This window comes from Uranotaenia lowii, chromosome 2, assembly GCF_029784155.1.
Source record: "Uranotaenia lowii strain MFRU-FL chromosome 2, ASM2978415v1, whole genome shotgun sequence".
Lineage (NCBI taxonomy): Eukaryota > Metazoa > Arthropoda > Insecta > Diptera > Culicidae > Uranotaenia > Uranotaenia lowii.
In genome coordinates, this window is record NC_073692.1 from 187,570,197 (window position 1) to 187,589,431 (window position 19,235).

Below are 19,235 nucleotides of genomic sequence, written 5' to 3' on the forward strand. Positions count from 1 at the left end.
ACTATTGTTTTTGTTTTTATCAGCATCAAATTTGAGCAAGTTTTGATAAATTACACAGGCCAGTGCTAGTTCAAATTTGACAAAAAATTCGAGTTCAGGACGCTAAAATCTACCAAATCAATCTTTAAAACATAATCACTAAAATTCTGTTCCCTTGAGTTATCAATTCAATTCAATAAATATATTTTTATAATGGTAAGTCGTGTTTATTGAAAAAAAAAATAATTCTTTAATGTTAAAAACTCCACCGTTTTCAACTTCATATTTTTTAAAATTTTCGAATTATTTAACCAAATAATTTTACCAAATACCGTAATCCGGGGTAATATTGATCACTTTTTTCAATATATTTCGATTATTTTTTCTGTTAAGGGAAATGTGATATGTTTCATATTTTTAAAACCAGTACTGGACTCCTATGAACGTAAAACATGGATGCAGAAATTTATTGAACCTATTTAAATTTGATTAAAAAATCGTTTTCGTCTCTGTTCAGAAATTGATGCTTTGGGGTGACATTGAAATACTATAAGTATAGCTTTTTAAAATTTTGAAATAAATTTATCGAATTTTAAAGACAAGCTATTTCAATTTTAATTAATATTTTCGGTAAGTTTGACTATGTTTTTTAATTTTGAATTTTTTAATTCTTAAACCACAAACTTGATTCACATTTCAAATCGCGATTATTTTTTTTCAAATTCAAAATACTACAGCGGAATTTTTCAATCAACCCTTCAGTTGAAAATGAAGAAAAGATATGTCAATTAAGATGAATAGTAAATAACAATTTTTTTCATTTCCCTAACAATTTATCATGGTTAATGATTTACCTGATCTGAAATTTATTTTTGGATTTAGATTTTTTCTAGTCTTTGTTATGGAAATATTTATTTCAAATTTGAAAACAAAACTGTTTAAAAATTATTTTGAAGCAAATTTCTAGTTCAGCTTAAAGAACATCATTTTGAAAGTTTATCATTGACTTCCTGAAAATATCATTGATTTGAAACATTCATTGTGATTTGTTTTGGAAATTTTGATTTTTTTTATCAGTAAAATTTATTATTTTTTGAGTTTGTGAGTAAGAAAATGGTTTTGAATTAATTTTCTTGTTAGTTGTGTATTTTTGGTATTATTATTATTTTAAGCTAAATTAGAATTTCGAAACCCCCTCCCATGATCGGGTCCTTCGCACGGGCCTGACTGCACTTATAAAATAGCTGAAAAATTACCTCTTATCTGAATATTTTAAATTTTATAGCGAGTGAAAAGTACTACAGTATAATATAAAGATCAATGTAACCAGACTTATTTTTGCAAAATTGTTGAACTGTTAAGCAAAACAACGAATGGATACCAATTTCGTTAGGTTCGTTTAAAATAACGATGAAGACTAGGGGTTAAAAGATGCCAAAGTATTTGTCAGGATTTCTAATCGGTCAACAAGTTTTAGTATTCAATTGTTAGAAGTTTGAGGCCTTTTACATTGAATTTTTTTTATTCACCATGATGTTATACTAGAAAACGCGGATGATAAATGAGAAAATCATCATTTATAACCGAGAAAAAACCAGGGAAAAGCTAGGAAAAGCTTTGGAATTTCAAAACGAAAAATCGCTAGCAACCCTGTATTGCGGAGAAGGGAGAAATATATTTTTTTCAATTGTTTTTTTTTCGTTCAAAAAAGTACAATGACAATGAAAAAAATATTTTATTTATCCTTTTCATGGACGGTATTATGGTTAATTTCAAAAGAATGATCCTTAATTTTTCGGCTTAGGTACGAGCAAATTTTGAGATTTTTCTTGCTTTTAATATCCTTTTTAATTATTATAATTAAAGAGCGTGTTAGAAAATTTCACCTGAAATGTAAAGAGCTTATGAAAGGTTTTTTTGTAGCAATCCTGTTTTGCAAAGTGTTTTTTTTAGTTGAAGTTATATACTAATTGTTACTGTGTATTTGGCTAAATTTATACTTTAGGCGTAACCCACTGGCGTTCGTTTGCATTCAATACTAAAGAAAAATCGTTGTGTGGCCCACCAGAAAGTCTCAGTACTGAAATTTGGCCAGCCTGTTGAAAATCTTGGCCAGCCATGATCTAGATGAAAAAAAGTTACATCAAAGTAAAGATTTTGATCAGATGAACTACTTTTCAGAAGACTTCAAACCAGTAGGATTTGATTTAAATAACTTATGAGGTTTTGACCATCAATTGGTCGGGTCTGTCCCACTGTGTGTCCCAATCAAGTTGCAATAGTCCTCAAATTTGATTGACCTGCCTTCAAAGCTGATGAGATTACATGTTTGAAATTTGACATTTAAGGAAAGTGTGAATTTTCCATTTTTAAATCCATCAGGTAGCATAATTTAACAATAATTATTTATGGAGGATCGATAAATTATAGATCACGATAAAGATAAACATGCTATCATCATTTTCAAACACCAGAAATGTTATTGTGCCTATAATGCAATACTAAGAAGTTATAAAGACGGTTGATTCACTTTGGGAAGAATAACAGCTTGCTGTTAAATTCCTTAAAAAAAAGGTTAATCCACTACCTTACCTTTTAAAAGACCATGTAAATGCACCTTTTTCGCCTCAAAAGTTTGCACCAAAGTAATAAAAATACGAAATGCACAAAGCGTCAGTCAGAAACACCAAGTCACCTTGCACTCATCTAATGCACAACAATCGAACAGCTTGTTGTTCAAGATCTTCACGATTCAGGTTGTTGAATATTTTTGTTCAACTTGAATCGAGTTTCGATGATACGTTTCGTTTGTGTATGTACTGTACAGACATTTTCATATTTCCCTCAGCCAGCATGTTCGGAACTTGCGTGCATTGAAGTCACTCTGGCTGCTGTCTTCTAACATAAAACCTTTAAAAAGACAACCACCGACGACGACGACCGGGAATCAAAAACATGTCAGGTAAAACCAACATCACCCTCGCTGAAGGTACGTACCTTGTCGTGTTTATTTATGCTACTCACCGATACACATCGAGAGGAATGATGTTTTCTGCAGCGCGTTATTACGACGAACTACGAAGGTATGTTGTTGCATATGGTCACGGGAGGGTTCATTCAACACAAAAAAACATCAAACATCAAGAAGTCACTCGCTTACGACTATTTTTTTGTACCACCACGCATACCAACGATCAGATCAGTGGGTCGGTTTGTTGATGATGCCAGTGAAGCGCAAAAAGGTGAAAAACAGGTTTTCGGCTTATTGCCTTGCCACACTCTATCGAAGACCGTCCGATCTCGGGATTGTATGTTGTTTTCTTTTAAAAAACCACCAGAAACAGCAGCAGCCTACAAGTTTATTGGGAGAAAGAATGTTTTTTGACTGTCTTCGTTCATCGGTGGGGAACGAAATTTCTTTTTGGGGCGTTATAAAGCTTCATTTTTTATAGGGTAACTAATTACTTAACTTTGTAAAGCTGCTCGGTTTAATATGATTTGATTTTTTGTTTGTTTCTATGATTTCTATAGTCGTTTTACCATCTTTATGGCATTCGCGACTTTGTATCAATGTTGCAGTTGGCGAAAAGTTATTGAAAAACTTATCCGGTACAACTGTGTTCTTGGGCTCGAACTCGCGGACATCGGCTCAGGAGGCAACTAAATTTGATTTGATTTGATTTCATATGTTTACGTTATCAAAGTTAAGAAAATCCGTTAATTTAAAAATGAGATACAGTAAAGCAAAGCAAAATTAGAAGTATCTTTTTAATAAGTTTTTTTGCATTGGTCCTCCACTTATTAATATAATAGTAGTGTGGCAGCAAAGCTGTCGAAAATTATAAACATTTAAAGACATTTTCATTGATTTTTTTTTAAATTTAAAACCAACTACAAATAACCTGCTAAAAATATCGACTTACCTTTCAATGTTGAGAAACTGAAATAAATGAGCTACCGTCAACTGGGGCATCATGCAAAACTTTTCAACTTCAATGGCTTTTAAAAACTTAATATCCACAGATACCGCTTGTACATTAAATGCTTTAAGATTGATGGTACATCAAATTGACGTAGTCAGAAAAAATATTAGTTACACCAGTTATTTTTAAATTTTACCCCTACTAAGAAATAGAAGAAATTTGCAGCAATCTTCACTTTTAATGAAAAATCAAGCGAAAACGTTTGAAAATTAATAGTTTTCAATATATTTGTAATGCCATAACGCATAAAGCACCAATTGCAGTACAGTTATTTTTTTTAATTTTAATTTTTATATTTTTTTGGCTAATATGTTTTTTAAAGTAAAAGCATGAGGGTGCTGCATACATTTAGGGGTAAAAATACTACATAAATTCCACTAGCTGAAATAATAAAAATTAATGTTTGGATAGAAGAATTTTTGTGACAAATGTTCGCGTGATGCCAAACAATCATATTCCAGCATATCGATACTAGATTTAACTCTAATCCGCTCTTGAGTGTCAACGTGACACTAGTGGAAGTAACTTTTTTCAGACGCATCAACATAAAACAATTTCCTTGGGGCGCCCCTAATGAATTCATGAAATCTTTCATTTTGTAACAATAGTTTTTTCCTGAAGGCCCAGAAAAAAACTCCCTAGTCAGACATTGATTGTCAATTTGACACTCCTGAAGTAGAATAGTTCTAAACCGTTTCCACAGGTATCATTTTTTTAAAATACAGAAACATTTTAATGTCAGTAAAAAATGTTCCGATCATTTTATACAGTTAAATTCACTTGCTTCCTGTCAATTCAATTTTTGAAATAAAACAATCCGAAAAAAAACATCCCTTACTAAAACTATCATAAGTCACATATGTTCTACCTCAAAAAAAATCCTTCAGAGTTCATGAAAGCTCAAGTTAAAATCTACACGATGGAACATCGAATTTTTTTTTTTCAAATTCTACGGACTAAAACAAAAGTAGCTTAAAAACGTAGTTTTCATTCCACCTCTTGTAAAAACTGTTTTAGAGATGGAAAGAATGTTTTAAAAATACGGCTACAAAATTCATGATATTTCCAACATTTTGCAATCATTAGATTTTGGATACGTAGAGAGTTCAATTTACTACAATTTTTCAAAGTTGGATATCTCGTGGTAATTTTTTTGAAATTTGAAATGCTATCCTTTTTTTAGAATCTTCCTCTCAGTTTTTAGTGAATTTTCACTGTATATATTCACTTTCTAATTCACTTCTAACTAAAATTCCACTGTGATGTGTCACCAAAATAAGCAAATTTAAACAAAAAATCACTCCAGAATTTTGGGATTCCCATCCCGGTACTTCTTGGATTCAGTCTGTAAATCCTAAACTGGCTAAGACGGTGTATGTTTATTTGAAACAAAATCTTTTTTCTAAGTTCAGATTCCAAGTTTTCTTCCTAAAAAGTCCTCAAATTTTACCACAAATTTTGGAATAGATTATTAAATTTTTGATTTGGAAAATTCATAACTGTTTGTCAAGATTTGATTTCGGAATTGACCCTGTTTGTTTTCTAAGAGATTCAATGCATGCATAAATTCGACTTAAAAATTAAGACGCCGTTTATTCAGATTACGCATTTCCTTTCCAATGCTGAGTTTTACATTTCTTATAAATTGAGTCCGATTATAATTTTTTAATAGGATGACTGAAATAAATTCATAGTTCCGGTACTATATCGAGAAACTTATATCTCTCGAATTTTTGTTCTGGTATTTTTATCCTTCAACATTTCTTATTTGAACTTTCATTTTGGATTCACATACTATATTCCAATGTCGTTTTCGAGTTTTCAAGTAGAAAAAAAACATTGTTCCTTTAATTTTGTTAAATACATACTTCAATTTTTTTATATTAATTTGAAATTTGAGACTTTTGATGAAATCACATTCCTTAATTTTTTTACTGTGCAAAATCATTTTAAATTTCAATTATGAATTGAATTTTCAAAGCAGAATTTTATCAGTTCTGACTTTGACCTTTTCAAGTGAATTCAAGGCTGGTATCAGTAGTTTTATTCTGAATCTCTCGGTTTTTAATTCTTATCTTGTTGTGCTACAATCGCATTTTTGATACAGTTTTAAATTTCAATTAACAAAAAATTAATGCTTTTGTTTGTTTTTTTTTATATTGCAGTTGAAGTTTGGATTATTGAAATCCATGGAATAATGAAAATATTACAATTATTCTGTGGTTGAATTCACAATTTGTATGAATTTATTCAATGCAGTTTTATTCTTTTTGAGCCTTTTCTAAGAAACCCGTGTTATACAGAAACGAACTTGTTTTCAAAATTAATCAGGTATGTTTTTAAACAAACTGCTATATTATATCATTCGTGAAATTCGCCTAGCCTACTGTAGTGGCTCAAAATAAAAAATAATGACAAAAATTAACAAATATCTTTATTATGAAATATTTGTGGAAAGTTGATAGAAATGAGAAATTGTCATTTTTTATGTTTGTTATTGTTTCTAAAATTTCCTTTGCATTTTTTGAGACTAATACTGGAAAAATGAATATTCTTCTATTGGATAAAATACTTTTACGTACGTTTACGACATTTTTTGCTTGTTCTGTCAGAAAAACCATATAAATAATTTGACTATGATTGATGACTATGAACCATATAAATCTCAAATATGATTGGTTCTATTAATTAGACTTTTTTCTTTATTCTCTATCTTTCTTATTGACAAAAGTCCCAAAACAAAATTTTTATTCTCCTTTTCTTAAAACCTCTCGATGGTATAGTTTTCGACATTCAATTTGTGTTTTCGACACCAAAAGTTTTAGTTTTCAACAAGAACATTTCCACTTCCTTCGTTTGCTCCAAATCGAAAGATAAGCCTTTTAATTAAAAATCTGTCGGAAACTAGCCCCTGTCACAATCTAAAATATATAACTTAATTTGAATATTTTTGTTCGAATAAAGTATGTTCTGGGTTCACTACTATTACTTAACTATAGATAAATATTTTTAATTGTTGAAAGATATAGATGCCATTTTAAATTGTTTTATATTTAGAAGAAAAATCTTATGTTTTATATTTTGTTTAAGTTATCGTTATTCAAGTTTATTCAATTATCAAGTTTATTCCATTGTAGCAAAAGAAAAGATCCGAAAAAATATTTCAAAAAAGGAAAACGTTTCTTGAATATTGAAGATAAGAATCCCACAAAAAAATGGCTATCGCTGACTTGAAAATTTGACTTTTTTCGCTTTTTGAGGAATTAAACTACTGAGTGTCCCCCGAACCCCCCCCCCCCCTTCCTACCAAGACTTAATTCGGACCTGCTCCTAAATAAAATCTCTATATCTATCTTTTTTATTTGTATCAAATTTATAGTTTTGAAAATCTCGTGACCCAGCTCAAATATGATTTTTAGATAATAGTCAGCAACTATCAAACATTTCTGTTAAACAATGTTTAATAAAAAAAAAACAAAATTATTTTCCTTTATTTTGTCCTGGATTGAAATTTTTTTAAATTTGAAACAACCGAATCAAGTTTTATTTTCCTAGATAGCATGAAAATAAAAAAAATTCTATATAAAAAAATATGGCCGTGGATTTCATTTATTCGCAGTTTTAATTGCAATCCACGGTGCCTTTTTTGGACCATTGAAAGGAAAGAAAAAATCGACATCTTTGAAAATTTGCCACATTATAGAGGAAACTCTCCCCTCTCTAACGCACTATTCAGGGAGAAAATCGATCGAGGGGTCTAGAACAACTTTTTTTTTTAAGATTTGCGAAGAAAATTCACGAATTTTTTTTTTCAAGTTTTCGCTTATGATTTTTCCTAAGAACTTCATGTTTTACATTTTTTAACTTAGATGTATTAAGATTTCTTCATAAATAGATAATAACTTCAAAAATTTGATAAAAATTATTTTTTTCATCAACAATTTCGGCTTAAATATGAAATTTTGAAGAACATTTGAGAATTCACAATAAAAAAATACCAAGAGTTAGTCTAACAATTAACTGGCAACATTGTTGTAAATTAACAAGAGCACGATAATAAAGGCGTTCTCAATGATTATTTCTGTAGTTCATGTAGTTTTGAGTAGAGTTAAGAAAGAAACAATTTAATCATTCTACAATGAAAGCAATGATCATAGAGAATACACCGTGTTTTTGTTTATTTGCTACAGTGTTGCCAATTCATTTTAAGGCTAATTCTAGATATTTTTCAATGTTTATTTACAAATTGTCTTCGAAATTTATCATTTTTGCCTAAATTTTTGATTAATAATTTTGTCTTTCAAAATTTTTGAAGTTATTTTTTATTTTTGAAGGACTCTTAACACTAGAAAGACCGCACCAGTCAAAATGACTGGTTGGACACTTTGTTCGCTTTAAAAATTTGCAAAAAATACGACTTTTCATAAATTTCGAATCTCTACAAAACTGTGTATTTTTTATTTCATTAGCTCTTTTAATAGGCTAGAAAAATTTCGCCATGGACACTCGGACCGTGACCAGTCAAAATGACTGGTAAAATTCGCAACCCTATAACTCAAACAAGATAAATTTTTTTCGCTTGCTTTTGGTTTCATTTGCAATCTACATTCAAGACAATGAGCCCTAGTTGATTTATGGTGGGCAGAAGTGTGTCATTCGTTATGAAATTATTGATATTCGATGCGAAGTCATGAAGATTTGTAGAAAAAGTTCTCGGATTGGCCGCTGTGTGGCGCCTAAAGCACTTGACTCCCAATTTTTTTGGTCAGTTTTGTTGCTTAACTATAATTGAACTTTCTGTCAAAATTTGGCGAAATTTCATCAAGATTTGTAAAAGTTATGTTAGTTTTAATACATGTCCTTTCGAGTAATCGAGTAATTTTAGGTGATAAATATGTTTTATACTAAACTGGTATGAGTAAAATAATCATGAATTGTGTACTTATTTATTCAAATTTGAAGACATAAGCTATGAAACTGAACAATTTAAATGTTTTTTTTATATTTGATTATTTTTCATATGTTGGTTATCCACCATGGGTGCACGGATTCACCGCAGTTTCTGCCCAAGAATGTATTCACATGCATTATTAGGTTCCACAAATTTCCAATGCAATTTCACTTACAGGTATTCCGGCACTCGTGTATATACGTGGCCAGCTGGCAACTGATTGAACATTCTTATTATAAGAGGAAACACATCTTACCTGTCGGCAACTTATGAGGCTTGAACCCTAAAGTTTTCTTGCCGATACGGGGAATCGAACCCAGTACACCTGGCATACCTAGACTAGACTCACGCCAGTCTATATGATAGACCACATCGGCGCTAATATATTTCAACATGGGTGCACGGAATGGCTGTTAATTCGCCGTTGTTAATCATATAGAAATAATAGTTTTTAACTTGCTTCAGAACACACAATATTTTTGAGTTAGATATGATAGGCATTTGAAATGCAATATTAGTCAATCGAATAACTTTTAAGGAAAAACAAATCAATGTGTACATTTGACAATGTTGATTCATTATTTTTATTTCCAGTGTTTTCTGTCGCACGACATAACTTGATGCATATAATTCCTAAAATTCACTCGATCCATGGTAACCATTTTCCAATTTCTTGGATGTTGATCAGATCTTATCAGATAAATATACGATTGCAAAAACCTGTTTTTTAATAATAAACAAATAAATTTAAAATTTCAAGATATAATTGAAATATTTCTTTTCCAGGAATGAAAAAAACGGAACTTAAAATAAAAATCGTTATTTAAATCATTATGTCTCAACATGAAAAACATGGTTTCGGCTTTGGTTTAGTAAAGATTTGTAATATTGCTTTTTAAAAAATTGCAAAAAGTCCAATATTTGATTAAAACGCGGTGAATCCGTGCACCCATAGTGAAAAACCATGTACATAACAGAAATTTTCATTTGAATCTTCAAAAGTCTTCATTCTTTACCTTTAACATGCAAAAAAATTGATTTTGGATGAATGGCGGTGAATCCGTGCACCCATGGTAAATTGCTCTACTTATATAAAAAATATGCTTCAAAACCTACAATATCAGGTATAATTTATAGGCATCGGGTTGAAAAATTTCAGAGCGATGGATGCTAGAAAATATCTACTAAAACAAAACTGAAGTGAAACCGTGCATCCATGGTCAATACCCATAGCCATCTAACATGTTTTTATAATTAGATTGATAATGTGTTTTAATTTTTTGGTAATTATTTGACATATTCATTTTATGACATACACGCATTCGTCAACTATGCCAAAATGAGGTGATTCCGGGCACCCATGGTGAAAAAATATTTCCATTTCATAACAAAAATGTTATCGAATAAATAACAAAATAATTTCAAAAGAAAAAAGTTAAAAATATTTCGATAGAAAAAAATTCCCCTTTACCAGTTATTGATTTTCGTTACTCGCGGATCGCTGGTAACAGAGAAAGATTTGGTTCCGAATTCGTAAACGCTCCTTTAATCCGTTCGAAGTTTGTGGTACGTTTTAAAATCCTACGATAACAATTCTAATGAAAGTAATTTGAACATATTAGGATATCTCTTTCAGCTTACGTTTAGTGACCTTTCTCTTTCTTTCCTCCTGTCTAGATTCCAGCCTTTGCACTCGCTATGACGCTTCACCTTTAATTAATTGTACAATTTCACAATAAATTCTAAAGGTTCTCAACTACTTTCTCACCTGCTCGATGATGCTTACTCCAAATTGTACAGTTGAGCACTTCCGGATAACTTAGTACTTAGCTTGGATAAGCAACTCCACCGGCACTAGCGTACTAATTAGGTTAAGTTATTTACCTAGATTAAGTAACTTTAAGTTAAATTTCAAACTAAATTGCTTCTCACACTCAAGTCTCACCTAAGCACGTAAATTTGAAGTAGATCTTTTCTAATATAGCCTCAATTAGAATCAAGCTATGATTCGAACACCACTAGAACTCAACTTTTAAGAATGATTCTTGTTTGTTTACTTTTGTCTACGTTATTGCTTCTAGCCTTCCCGCTTAATTTGCAGCTTTCTTTTCTCCCTCTCTCATCGTCCCAATTTGAGAACTGTCATCTCTATGAGTGCGTTCAATGCTGTCGGCACGTTAGGCCCGTTCAGTGACACTGACAGTATTGATTTTCGTTACTCGCGGATCGCTGGTAACAGAGAAAGATTTGGTTCCGAATTCGTAAACGCTCCTTTAATCCGTTCGAAGTTTGTGGTACGTTTTAAAATCCTACGATAACAATTCTAATGAAAGTAATTTGAACATATTAGGATATCTCTTTCAGCTTACGTTTAGTGACCTTTCTCTTTCTTTCCTCCTGTCTAGATTCCAGCCTTTGCACTCGCTATGACGCTTCACCTTTAATTAATTGTACAATTTCACAATAAATTCTAAAGGTTCTCAACTACTTTCTCACCTGCTCGATGATGCTTACTCCAAATTGTACAGTTGAGCACTTCCGGATAACTTAGTACTTAGCTTGGATAAGCAACTCCACCGGCACTAGCGTACTAATTAGGTTAAGTTATTTACCTAGATTAAGTAACTTTAAGTTAAATTTCAAACTAAATTGCTTCTCACACTCAAGTCTCACCTAAGCACGTAAATTTGAAGTAGATCTTTTCTAATATAGCCTCAATTAGAATCAAGCTATGATTCGAACACCACTAGAACTCAACTTTTAAGAATGATTCTTGTTTGTTTACTTTTGTCTACGTTATTGCTTCTAGCCTTCCCGCTTAATTTGCAGCTTTCTTTTCTCCCTCTCTCATCGTCCCAATTTGAGAACTGTCATCTCTATGAGTGCGTTCAATGCTGTCGGCACGTTAGGCCCGTTCAGTGACACTCCCCCCCAGTTTGCTGACTCCGTCTCTGAGTCTGCAAACTCTTTCTTAGTTCGCATGTCTAGCGCTGGAACCTTAACAGCTGATCTCTTGTACACGCCTTTCGCCGTCTTAATTCTCACGATACGCGCCCACCCGTCTTGGTTTGCCATTCGAATGATAGCGATAGCGCATACGTCGGCTCATAGCTTGATCACGTGGAAACTGCCGACCAACCAGTGGTTTCGTGTAAGCGCAGGAACGGCTTCATCCTCGATCGGTACATAGGTGAGCGGCCTGCCGTTGAAGATGCTTTCGACCCCGACTGAGGCACTCCTAAGTTCCTCCTCCTTGGAGCGATATGGTGATTGTAACTCCGCTAAGGTCTGCTTGACGGACTGTACAAATTGTCCCCAGCTCCCCCCCATATGGGGAGCTGCCGGTAGATTGAAACAGTAGGTGGTGGACACCAAACATAACTCCTGGATCATCTTGTGCTGGTATACAGCTTGCAACGCCTCCTTCAACGCCCGATCGATGCCAACGAAATTGGTTTCCCAATTGCTGTCGCTGCACAAGTTTGAGGTTAAAGAGCTAGCTAATAGTAAGTACACCCCGAGGATAGAAAGACAAAACAGAGGACCCCCCAATCTCTTCTCTACTCTACTCCCTTTAGCCACTTCCCTTTTTTCCAAAAGGTCGATATTAACGTGTGCGAACGGTCGAGTCGATGATGTGACTGATGAATCCACAGGTGGGCCATCGACCGCAGGAGAACGCGTACAGGCAGTTGCCTTCGATTCGCCATTCGGGTAATGCACGTCGCGTTCATGCTCCTCTGCAGCGTTCGATTCTGTCTTGTGGTCACAAGAGGTAATGTGATAAGTGTAGTGTACCATGCTAAGCGCTTCTCCATTCGACGCTCCACTGTAGATCGTCCATCCTAAATCGGTCTTAACAGCAATCGGCTGACCAGGCTTGCCTTCTCGACTCTCCCTGACAAGTGTCATGTTTGCATGTTGCACACCGATGAGTAGACGAGGCTGGATACTATGATACGACTCCAGGGGAATCCCTCGCAGATAAGTGTTTTCAGCCTGAAGTTGTTTCGCGTCGAGTGTCTGAGGCGGTAGTTGCAGTCCGCTCACTGTTCGTACGTCTCCCATGTGAAAGCGCTCTCCCGTTAGGCCGGACACTTCTAAGCTGACAATCTGGCTATTATCTTCAATACGGCGTGTGTCTCCGGTCCATTTGAGACTCAATGGACAAGATTTTCCAGCCAGGTTTAGTTCGTCCGCAAGATCTTGGTCCATAAGTGTCAGCGAGGATCCGTCATCCAAGAAAGCGTAGCAATGGATCACAATCCCGTTCCCATACACCACGACTGGAACATAGCGAAACAGGACAGCGCTGGACCCGGACAGGTGAGTGTGGCAGGACCGCTCTTCCCGTTGCACGTTGTCTCCGGTCTGGATGGGCGTGAACTCTGCGTTTGGTTGCATGGGCGCGGATTCTGGATTGAGTTGCTTGTGCAGCAATGGGTGATGTTTGCATGTGCATCCGTTGACTCCGCAGTTCCTGGACACACATCCCCCTCTGTGGCGCTTCAGGCATTTCCGGCACATCTTGGCTTCACGTGTGATTGCCCACCGTCCATCGTACGACAGTTCCCGAAATCCTTGGCAGTTCGCGAGAGATGAACAAGATCCCCTGCAGACAATGCACGCTGTGGGGCAGGTTCTTCTTGCGCCGGCTGATGATGTGCTACCTCCTGGGAAATGAGCACGGTACTCTCCCTGGTGCTCAACGTGAGCATTCACGTATGCCTGAGCTCTCCTGCGTGGCTCCTGGTTGTGTGACGGTACTTTGGGCTGACGCGGCTTCGAAACCAGACAGGCGTCTTCGCCTATCTCGTAGATCCACTTTCCGAAAGTCTTCAGGTTGACCTTCCGAATACTTCTAGAGTGTTTCGCCCACTGTAATTGCATTGGTCCCGGAAGTTTGGAAACCAGTGAGTTCAGCAATGAAGCATCCTGCTTGAGCTCCTTCCGACCACAGGCGTCGATCATCACCGTCAGGTTTTGGACGTCCAGCGCAAAATCGACCATCGCGTTCATAGACTCAGAGTCGACCGGTGGAATGGCAAGAACCTTGTCTTTCAGGGATTCGATAATGAACCTCGGCTGCCCAAATTTTAACTTGAGCGCATCCATCGCCCTGTTCACTGTCTTCGGATGGAGCAGAAAACTTCGAACGGCAGCAAATGCATCTCCCTTCAAGCAGTTCCTCAGTCGTATCATGTTTTCGTCGTCAGTGTAGCCGCACATCCGGGTCGTGCTTTCAAAAGTGGAAAAAAACATCGGCCATTCCTCGGGATTCCCTGAAAACAAAGGCAAGTCCTTTGCGACAACATGGCGAGCGGCGAGCTGATTGCGCGTCAGGTTCCAGGTTAACCAGTTACTGCTTGCGTCTTTTCGCTTGCTTTCGCCTTTCTTCGCTGGCGTAGAACGACCCTTCGGATTGAAGCTGAAATCGTTAGATCCTCCCTTTTCGTCCTCACTAGAGTCATCGCTGCTGTCTGTCTCCGTTTCCTCCTTGGAATCATCGCTGGAATCCTTTTCTCCACCTTCTTCCTCTTCTTCGTCGTCGGAACACCCTTCTTCTTCACTTGTAGAATTTGGTTCCTCTTCTTGGCGCTTGGCTCCAGCGGCGCCCAACCAGTTCTCTACCTTCGCATTAGCGTCGTTTTCTTCTTCCGCTGCTTCTTCGTCTTCGAGATCGACCAACTCTTCGAGAATGCTGAAGTGTTTCTCCATCAACTTCTTCTTTTCCTCTAACAGCGTCTGTTCCGCCACAAGTCTCTGTAACTGTAGCTCTAGATGTGCTTTCGCAGACTTCCTCGATCCTGCTGACGTCACTGAGGCAGCTTTCGACGGTTCTCGTATGGGTTTCTTCAGCTGAGAATTTTCCTTCTTCGTTGCGATGTTATTCTTCTCTGGCTTCGGTTTATCGACCTTCTTCCGTAACGCAGCGTTCTTGGGATCCTTGATATCACCTGCCTTCTTCTTTTTTGCTTTGCACTTCTCACAGTTCCACTTTTTACTCTCCACACTTTGGTTCACACCCACACAACTAAAGTGATTCCATCCATCACAATCGTCGCACTGCACCATTCGGCTATAGTCCACCGCTTTACACGTCCGACAGCTGTGACCGACATTTACGACCGTTTTCGCGGAGGAAGTATGGCTAATATCTTTGGGAGGAGTTTTGCTGGTTATGGGGTTAACTTTTTCAGAAGAGGGCCTTTTCTTAGTCGTGCCTGGTTTCGTATTGCTGTTCTGAGAAATTGGGCCAAGAGCAACGGACTTGAGTTGAAGGGGGGTATCACTCTTGGCCTTAGGGGACCTACTAGCTACGCTCTTACCTTGTTGGGCAGCAGTGGCTGCGGTGCTGGCTGAATCAGACATCCTTCCGTAAACGATTTTAAAATATTGATTTTCGTTACTCGCGGATCGCTGGTAACAGAGAAAGATTTGGTTCCGAATTCGTAAACGCTCCTTTAATCCGTTCGAAGTTTGTGGTACGTTTTAAAATCCTACGATAACAATTCTAATGAAAGTAATTTGAACATATTAGGATATCTCTTTCAGCTTACGTTTAGTGACCTTTCTCTTTCTTTCCTCCTGTCTAGATTCCAGCCTTTGCACTCGCTATGACGCTTCACCTTTAATTAATTGTACAATTTCACAATAAATTCTAAAGGTTCTCAACTACTTTCTCACCTGTTCGATGATGCTTACTCCAAATTGTACAGTTGAGCACTTCCGGATAACTTAGTACTTAGCTTGGATAAGCAACTCCACCGGCACTAGCGTACTAATTAGGTTAAGTTATTTACCTAGATTAAGTAACTTTAAGTTAAATTTCAAACTAAATTGCTTCTCACACTCAAGTCTCACCTAAGCACGTAAATTTGAAGTAGATCTTTTCTAATATAGCCTCAATTAGAATCAAGCTATGATTCGAACACCACTAGAACTCAACTTTTAAGAATGATTCTTGTTTGTTTACTTTTGTCTACGTTATTGCTTCTAGCCTTCCCGCTTAATTTGCAGCTTTCTTTTCTCCCTCTCTCATCGTCCCAATTTGAGAACTGTCATCTCTATGAGTGCGTTCAATGCTGTCGGCACGTTAGGCCCGTTCAGTGACAAGTCATTTTGACTGGTCACGGTCCGAATAGGTATATTCAATTTGCCGGTCCTTCTAGTGTTAACATATCTATAAATGCTCTGTAATGTTTAAATTCGACTTTTTTTCCTAAATAGGTGCGTTGGGCTCTTCTATAATGTAAATGTTTAGAGATGCCGATTTTTTTTTAAATTGTTATAAAAAAGACACCGTGAGTTATCTTAAATTTTCTTAAATTTCTAGCATGTATTATAATGTAATACAATATGTCTTGGGTCTTGGGGTAAGTGTAGACAATGGCTATTATAACAATACTGTTAACTATTTATTTAAACTTTTAATGCAGAATGTTCAATTTACTTGTAAAAAGTGGTCAAAAGGGACGGTCAAAATTTGGTCAATATCAACTTGACGTATTTCTTTCAATTTTTCATTTAAAAAACCTGAACACCCCTCATTTTGAAGGTGTGTGTGTGTGTAGAATGTTGCTCCTATTTTGATTTTGGAATTCACTCTTCAGTTGTCAAAATGCCGTCCAAGAAAGAAGAGTCCAAGATACGTATCAAAATTTTGCTCGCGCATCGCGAAAATCCGAGCTACTCGCACGCAAAGCTGGCAAAATCGCTAAAAGTTGCCAAATCAACCGTTACAAATGTAATTAAAGTGTTTGGGGAACGTTTGTCGACAGCCAGGAAGTCTGGATCGGGGGGAAATCGAAAACCGGAAGCCGCTGAGACGACAAAGAGAGTTGCCGGTAGTTTCAAGCGAAACCCTAACCTCTCTCCAAGATGCCGCAAATAAGCTGGGTGTATCGTCCACAACCGTGCATCGAGCCAAAAAACGAGCCGGACTATCGACTTACAAGAAGGTAGTGACTCCAAATCGCGGTGATAAACAAAATACGACGGCCAAAGCGCGATCCCGGAGGCTGTACACAACGATGCTGACGAACTTGGATTGCGTGGTATGGACGACGAAACATACGTCAAAGCCGACTACAAGGAGCTTCCGGGACAGGAGTTTTATACGGCAAAAGGAAGGGGAAAGGTAGCAGATATTTTCAATCATAGAAACTGTCAAAGTTCGCGAAGAAATATCTGGTTTGGCAAGCCATCTGTACCTGTGGCTTGAAAAGCAGCATTTTCATAGCTTCCGGGACTGTCAACCAAGAAATTTACGTGAAAGAGTGTTTGAATAAACGTCTGCTGCCTTTCCTGAAGAAACACGGTTGTTCCGTACTGTTTTGGCCGGATTTGGCATCTTGCCATTACGGTAAAAAGGCCATGGAGTGGTACGCCGCCAACAACGTGCAGGTGTTTCCCAAGGACAAGAACCCTCCCAACACGCCAGAGCTTCGCCCAATTGAGAAATACTGGACTATTGTCAAACGGAACCTAAAGAAGACCAAAAAACTGCTAAGGACGAGCAGCAGTTCAAGGCAAACTGGCTTTCTGCGGCGAAGAAGGTGGACAAGGTGGCTGTACAAAATCTTATGGCAGGGGTTAAGCGTAAAGCCCGACAATTCGGATTTGGAAAAGCGGAAGCCTAACTGAATATTTTTCCTGAATTTTATACTAATTAAACTTGAAAAAGAAATTTAATTTGATTTTTTAAATAAACGATTTCACCGATTTACACGCGTTTTCCCTTGACCAAATTTTGACCGTATCACCCTTTAATCTATCTAATAACTGTGAAAAAGATACGATTCCGACAATAACGGATGTTTACAGCGACTTTTTGAGAATTTTCTATTTTTGACTACGATGTCGAGTTAGGTAATATGCATCTTTTTAAATTGCAAATTTCTCGTAAACTAGCTTGCTTTTGATGAAAAACTCTACATTGAATCAGTCCTTACATTCGAAACAATCAGTTAGGAAAGGAAACAGCGGTTAAAAATGAAGAAAAAAGAGTTTTTTTTTGCAAAAAACTAAAATTTTGTCTCCAAACCCTAGCTGGGGTAAGTGGGGACGGCTTTATACATACTTGATGTTTACACATTTTTTTCAATTTCGTCTCCTTCATTCAATAAAATTTAGCTTTATTTAGCGTTCAGATCATGAAAAGTTGGGAAAAGTACTGTTTTTTCTAAAATAAGTTTATATTTTAGATAAATTCAAATCTCGTGTGTTGCAACATAAAATACACACAATAATCATTGAAAGAAGCCTTACTGAACTTTTTTCAATGTTTTGGGTGGCTCCAGCAATAAAGTAACGTATTCAAATAAGAGAACACAAATTTGTTGGAAATTTCCTAAGAAATCAAAGGGAAAATCAAAGGAACAGGGTACCCTTATGAAGTAGGGTTAGTGAAAACACCAGCAGTCCATAACATTTTAAGTGATAACTTATCTCCCTTTTCGTCTATCAAGCTCATCTCTTCAGCGTTTGTAAACAACGTGTTCTGCATCACATTGAACGTAATTTTATCAAAATTTATCCACTGCTGATTTTTAATGATTATTTTAAAGTTGAACTATACGAAAACCTGTCCACACTTACCCCAGTGTACCTTATATATTCTGTTTTATAAGTATAAGAATGGGATCGATTTATTAAGCAGCATGTCACTTTTTCAACAGAGTAATTTTAAATTCTGACTGATACAACTGGCAATGAGATGATCAACTTTATTGTAATTGGGCCGATGCTTCCAAATAAGCTTGCATTAAACAAGTTTATTTCTCCATTCCCATGTTCGATTTAGAAACTGCCACATGTTGAGAATAACTGAGATGATGATATTTTAATAACCAATATGTAGGTTCGTGAAGTTTTGTAAAATAATTGGGGTTCCATGAAGGTCTTCTTGAGAACTTTTTCTTTAGAGGTAGTTTTATTTTTTAATTCAGTTTATTATTTATGAAACTTAAAATGTATTAAAATTGCTTAAAAATCGCTTACTCTTCCAAACACCTTCAGAAAATATTGTATGAAAAAATCTATAAAAAAGTTTATGAAAAACTATATGTTTTTGACAGTCTTGAAAAACGGACTGCATAAAATGCAATAATTCAACTTAATATGCTCGTCAGAAGACTATTGTGATTGGTCACCCTAAAAAATCCCTTCATCGAATAAAACAGTAAAACGGCGATCGCAAGATTTTGACTGTTTTCACGCTAGTGAAAACCAAAAAGCCTTAGCTCTGACGTCATTTTAATGATCTACCCTAACTAAACAAATGCCTCCTCGCTACTAAATGAGCCGGTAGGTTCATAGTG

At 35.9% G+C, this 19,235-nt stretch overlaps 1 protein-coding gene across 3 annotated transcripts in view; it reads right to left on the reverse strand.

Annotated features, from left to right (window-relative positions):
• The window catches only part of LOC129745239 (acetylcholinesterase), a 65,780-nt gene that overhangs the window by 45,544 nt on the left and 1,001 nt on the right, over positions 1–19,235 (reverse strand). The window lies entirely within an intron of this gene.